We start from the raw sequence: 6,361 nt of genomic DNA, 5'->3' as shown, positions 1-6,361 counted from the left end.
GAAACATAACCATCTTTGATTAACGAGCTAGTCAAGTAGAGGCATACTAGTGACACTCTGTTTGTCTATGTATTCACACATGTATTATGTTTCCGGTTAATACAATTCTAGCATGAATAATAAACATTTATCATGAAATAAGGAAATAAATAATAACTTTATTATTGCCTCTAGGGCATATTTCCTTCAGAGGCACAGTGCGGCGACTCTTCATCTATCTTAAGGACTAGCTACGTCCGTATTCCCGATCCCTCCAAGCCGGATACCCGCGGAGGGGAGGATGTAACTCAAGACCTGAACTTAGAATCAGGCAACGGGCTAGATTCACTGGACAACATCCAAGAATCCAAAATTCAGAGTTCGGAAACTCCTTGGCCTCTGAGTCTTAGATTGGGTGAAGTTCCGGATTTAATTCCACCCACCCACCCGAACATAAGCGATCTATCCCAAATTAGGCAAAAGCCTGAAGAAACAGTACATCATTACTGGGCAAGGTTCCTCCTGGTTATGAACAGGATAAAGGACTGCCGCGAGGAAGACGCAATCTCAATCCTTTGCAATAATTGCACGGACAAGGGAATCCTCAACGCCACAGGTCGTCGTGATCTTACACGCTTCGCTGACTTGGCGTCCATAGTACAAAAGTACTGTGCGATGGAAAGCGCCCAGAAAACCGAAACTAAATTTTGGGACAATCCGGCCCTGAATAGAAACCTCGTCCGAAATAAAAGGGTGCATCATCATCAGACACCCGGGTTAAAAACCAAAAAACCAAAACCCTCTACAGGGCATGGAACCGTACTGGAGGGATGGCTTAATGGACCCTGTAAAATTCATAGTACAGAGGACGCCACACCAACTCATAGCCTTAGAGCATGTTGGATACTCTGGCAGGTGGCCAAAAGGGGCGAAAATCTCCTAATTCCGGAGGCCGCAGAAAGCCACCTCAGGGACTCCATTACAGTCTTAACAGTCTTCGAGACTTTCGCATCAAATAATATGCGAAAAAGAACACTCCGCAGCCTCGCCGAAGTCTATCAAGTAGCAACAATAAAACCATGGAGTGACATGGCTATTACTTTTAATGCCAGTGATGAACCTAAATTCCGAACAGCTCGAGCACCAGCCGCATTGGTACTCAGTCCTATAGTGGACGGCTTTCGCCTCACCAAGGTACTCATGGACGGAGGCAGCGGATTGAACCTCATTTATGAGGAAACCCTTCAAAAAATGGAAATAGACTGGAACCGCATTGAGCGAAGCAGCACAACCTTTAGAGGAATAATCCCCAGTCGGGAAGCGCGCTGTGCAGGAAAAATCACACTAGATGTGGTGTTTGGCACGCTGGATAATTATAGGTCCGAAGAGGTCACATTCCAATTGGCCCCGTTCAGTAGCGGATACCACGCTCTGCTGGGGCGGGAAGCGTTTACAATCTTCCAAGCAATACCCCATTACGGGTACATGAAGCTCAAGATGCCCGGGCTGAACAAAATCATCACTCTCGCTAGTGATCCGGACATAGCACTCCGCGCCGAAAACAAGACAGCCGCATTAGCCCTTGAGGCACTGTACGAAGCCCTGGCGGTTGAGGAACTGACTACGCTGCGCTCCACAGTAAACAGGGACGATGTGATACTCGACAAAAGATCCAAGTCCACCTCCTTTAAACCAGCAGATGAAATAGTCAAATTCCAGGTCCATCCAACGGACCCCAATAAAACAGCTTCCATCGGGGCACGATTAAACCCCGATGTAGACGCCGCACTACGAGAATTCCTATGGGAGAACTGGGACATTTTTTCCTGGCACCCTTCAGACATGCCAGGAATCCCACGCAGGCTGGCCGAACACAGCTTAAATATCCTAAAAGGATTCAAACCTATCAAACAAGCCCTTCGGCATTTCTCTGGGCCCAAGAGACAGGCAATGGGAGAGGAGCTAGCCAAACTATTGGAGGCCAGATTCATCAGAGATATAAAACATCCGGACTGGCTAGCAAACTTGGTGATGGTACCAAAGAAGGACAAATCCTGGCGCCTGTGCGTTGACTTCAAAGACCTTAACAAGGCTTGCCCAAAGGATCCCTTCCCCCTCCCCCACATCGATCAAATTATCGACGCCACTGCAGGACACGATTCGTTGTGCTTCCTCGACGCATACTCCGGTTACCATCAAACCAAGATGACCGAGTCAGACCAAGCCGCAACGGCATTCATCACCCCATACGGCCCATTCTGCTTCAACACAATGCCTTTCAGGCTCAAAAACGCCGGTGCAACATATCAGCGCATGATTTAGACATGTCTGGCAAACCAGATCGGCAAAACAGTAGAGGCATACGTGGATGATGTGGTCGTAAAAACAAGACATGTCAAATCTCTAGTAGACGACTTGAGGCTTACATTTGACAACCTCCGAGCATATGACATCAAGCTAAATCCGGAAAAATGCGTTTTCGGCGTTCCAGCCGGAAAGCTCTTGGGCTTCATTGTATCCGGTAGAGGAATCGAAGAAAATCCAGCCAAGATCCGAGCTTTGTCACAATTGGATATCCCAAAGGACCTCAAACAAATACAAAAATTAACTGGATGCGTGGCGGCTCTAAGCCACTTTATCTCCCGTTTGGGAGAAAAGGCGCTACCCCTCTATCGCCTCCTTCGGCGCACCGAACACTTCGAGTGGACGGATGCCGCCACGGCCGGACTCGAGGAAATAAAAGCCATATTGGCAACAAACCCTGTCCTGGTCGCGCCAAACATCGGCGAACCAATGCTATTGTACATTGCAGCAACCCATCAAGTTGTCAGCGCAGTACTCGTCGTCGAGCGGGAAACGGACGGACACAAATTCCCCCTTCAAAAGCCGGTTTACTATGTGTCCACTGTCCTCACCCCATGCAAATCACGGTACCCACATTATCAAAAGATTGCATATGCGGTATTCATGGCATCCCGGAAGCTACGACACTACTTTCAAGAGTGTTCAATCACAGTAGCATCGGAAGTACCACTCAACGATATTATAAACAACCGTGACGCAACGGGCCGGATTGCAAAATGGGCCATCGAGCTCCTCCCGTTCAACATAACTTATAGGCCACGGTGAGCTATCAAGTCGCAAGTTTTGGCTGACTTCGTCGCAGAATGGACGGAGGCCGAACTCCCTAAAGAGCACGGCACATATTCAAACTGGATCATGCACTTCGACGGTTCCAAAATGTTGGCCGGACTAGGTGCCGGCGTCGTTTTGACGTCCCCCACAGGAGACACGGTTCAATATGTACTCCAGATTATGTACACAGACTCCAACAATGCAGCCGAATATGAGGCCCTTTTACATGGTCTCCGGATGGCAGTATCCATGGGCATTCAACGCCTAGAGGTGCGCGGGGATTCGAACCTCGCGATATCCCAAATAAATGGAGACTTCGATGCCAAGGATCCAAAAATGGCAGCTTACCGCAACGCCGTCCTCAAAATGTCAGCTCGGTTTGAGGGGCTCGAATTTCACCATATAGCCCGAGAAAACAATCAGGCGGCAGACGTCCTGGCACACATCGGTGCAAAACGCGATGCGGTCCCCCCAACATCTTCCTGGAAAGGCTGTTCAAGCCATCCGTAGTATGGGAAGGGGAACATGGCAATATTAGCCCGGACCCAACCGCACTGTTCGACGCCGAACAATCTGACATAATCGGAGGCTCTGCCAATGAAATCACAACCTCAGCCCACGTACTAATGGTCGTTATCGCCCCGTGGACAGAACCATTCCTAGCCTACCTTACTAGGCAGGAACTCCCAGAGGACCAAAACGAGGCACGCTGTATAGTGCGACGATCTAAAGCCTATAAAGTCCATGAGGGAGAACTTTATAAGAAAAGCACTACCGGAGTCCTTCAAAGGTGCATCTCCGAAGAGGAAGGGCGGAACCTTCTGGCTGAAATTCATGTCGGACTCGGTGGCCATCACGCCGCAGCCCGGTCCCTTGTAAGCAAGGCTTTCCGTACAGGCTTTTATTGGCCAACGGCCCGGGCGGACGCTCAGGACTTGGTCCAAAAATGCGTCGGTTGCCAGCTTTTTGCAAACCAAAGCCATATGCCACCCACCGCCCTCCATACTATCCCCATCACTTGGCCTTTCGCGGTCTGGGGGCTTGACATGGTGGGACCCCTTAAAGGCGGAACCCACAAGAAAAAATACTTACTGGTCATGGTGGATAAGTTCACCAAATGGATACAAGCCAAGCCTGTTAAGATGGTCGAATCCGGACCTGTGATAGACTTTATATCCGGGGTCGTACACCGTTATGGCGTCCCCCACAGCATCATCACCGATAACGGCACGAACTTTACGGCCGATGAGGTAAAACTCTGGTGCAAAAACATGGGCATCAAGCTCGATTACGCTTCCGTCTATCACCCACAAACTAACGGTCACGTAGAACGTGCAAATGGTCTCATCATGAGCGGAATCAAACCCAGATTAGTGCGGTCCCTCAAGGAATCTAACACGCACTGGGTAGAGGAGCTTGACTCCGTACTCTGGGGGCTGCGGACCACGCCGAATCGCACCACCGGATACACACCATTTTTTAAGGTGTATGGCGCAGAGGCAGTCTTGCCCTGCGACATAATTCATGACTCACCTCGAGTGCGCATGTACGAAGAAAGGGAAGCCAAGCTCGATCGGTAGGACAATTTGGACGCCTTAGAGGAGGAGCGCAATGTGGCAAAAGCCCGTTCCGCATTCTATCAACAGCAGGCTCGAAGATATCAAAGCAGAGAAGTGCGGGCCAAAAACTACAACGTTGGCGAATTAGTTCTACGCCTGTCGGACAAGAAAAAGGACAAGCTGAAGCCCAAGTGGGAAGGTCCCTTCATAATAGACCAAGTCCTGACTGGTGGAGCATACCGCCTGCGAGATGCGTCGGATAACCGACTCGAGCCGAACCCATGGAACGCAGCCCGTCTCTGAAGATTCTATGCCTAGCGCCGGACTCTGTGTTTGTCTCCTTCCTTTGTCCATTTTTTACATTTTCTGTCTTACATTTCTCTCCTTCCCCTCTTTTCTTTTATAGCCCTTAAAGGCTCCTCAAGTGGCGTGCTACTTGCGCTCATTAAACCTGGGGGCTTCTTTAACAGAAGCTTATTTACTCGGGCTTCACGCCCACCACATGTGTCAAACTTCCGCATGTACCTTTTCTTCACCATTATATGCATCGATATGACTTAAGTTTTGGCCAAGCTGGGTTGCCTGGCTCCAGTGCTTACCCCTACGTTCCCGATTGTTCGGCTAGGTGGTAATGGGAGCACCTCTGCGATTGTTACTGCCGGATCAGCCAGATGTGTACCTCAGACTGGGTGAAGCCGAAAGCTAGCGTTCTTAAGGGAATATTCGGTCGATGAACTAAAAGATGACCTTTTTTACTTATTTATATATATGCCCCCAGATGATTTTCCTGCGTTTGCAGTCCGGACATGCACTTTAGGGCATGCCTCCCAGAGAAAGGAACCCCTAACGGAACTATTCTCTCTGGAAGATGTTTCTTACTAACCATGTAATATAACATAACTAGTTGGGCACTTGTCTGATAAAGCACTAATGACCCCTACGCATGGTCTCCATGCATACCCCGGTTCTTACATAACCGGTAGGGTATTCGGACACACTCTGGACCGTCAGGTCCTGAGGTCGAAGCGAAAAGGTCGGCAATGACAAACGATCTACAATCCGGCTAGAAGGCATTACACATGTCAATTAAAAATTACATAGTCACTCTGACTGATTGTATTCCTCTTCAATACCATCTAACAGGCTGTCTAACTTACAGTCCTGCTGGGAATACTTTGCGGCCAATTCTACTTGGTCGTACACTAAGCTTACAGGGATCTCCTTCCCGTCAGGCCCCACAGGTCCGACCTCGACCATGTGGTTCGGGTCAGACTTCGTGTATCGCATCTTCACCATGGCCCAGGCCTCCCTAGCGCCTTGTCGGCAGGCCGATATCTTCCATAACCGGAAGCGCCGCCGAGCTCCCTTAAGCTTCTCCGAAAGCTCTCCAAGGCCCTCGGGCATGGAGTGGGAAGGCCATAAGGCTTGGGTAACGCCTCGCATTGCCTGCCGAACTCGCTCGTGCAGTTGCGAGAGCTCGGGAAGAAGGTCACCTGTAGAACCGGGCATCTCCTCTGCAGGACGACCCGTTAGCATACCTACAGACATTACTCTGTTAGTCGACTTCCTCGCCGAACTCTTTTCTTTCAAAGATTCGCTTAAGCACTTACTAAATATGCCGCGTCGAAGCCGCTGATTCTCCTTAGTGGAGTCCGACAGCTGGCCACGAACATCTTTAAGTTCAACGT

This window comes from Triticum urartu, chromosome 4A (assembly GCF_056163025.1).
Source record: "Triticum urartu cultivar PI428250 chromosome 4A, HENAU_Tu73, whole genome shotgun sequence".
NCBI classification, from domain to species: Eukaryota; Viridiplantae; Streptophyta; class Magnoliopsida; order Poales; family Poaceae; genus Triticum; species Triticum urartu.
This window is presented reverse-complemented; position numbering follows the sequence as displayed.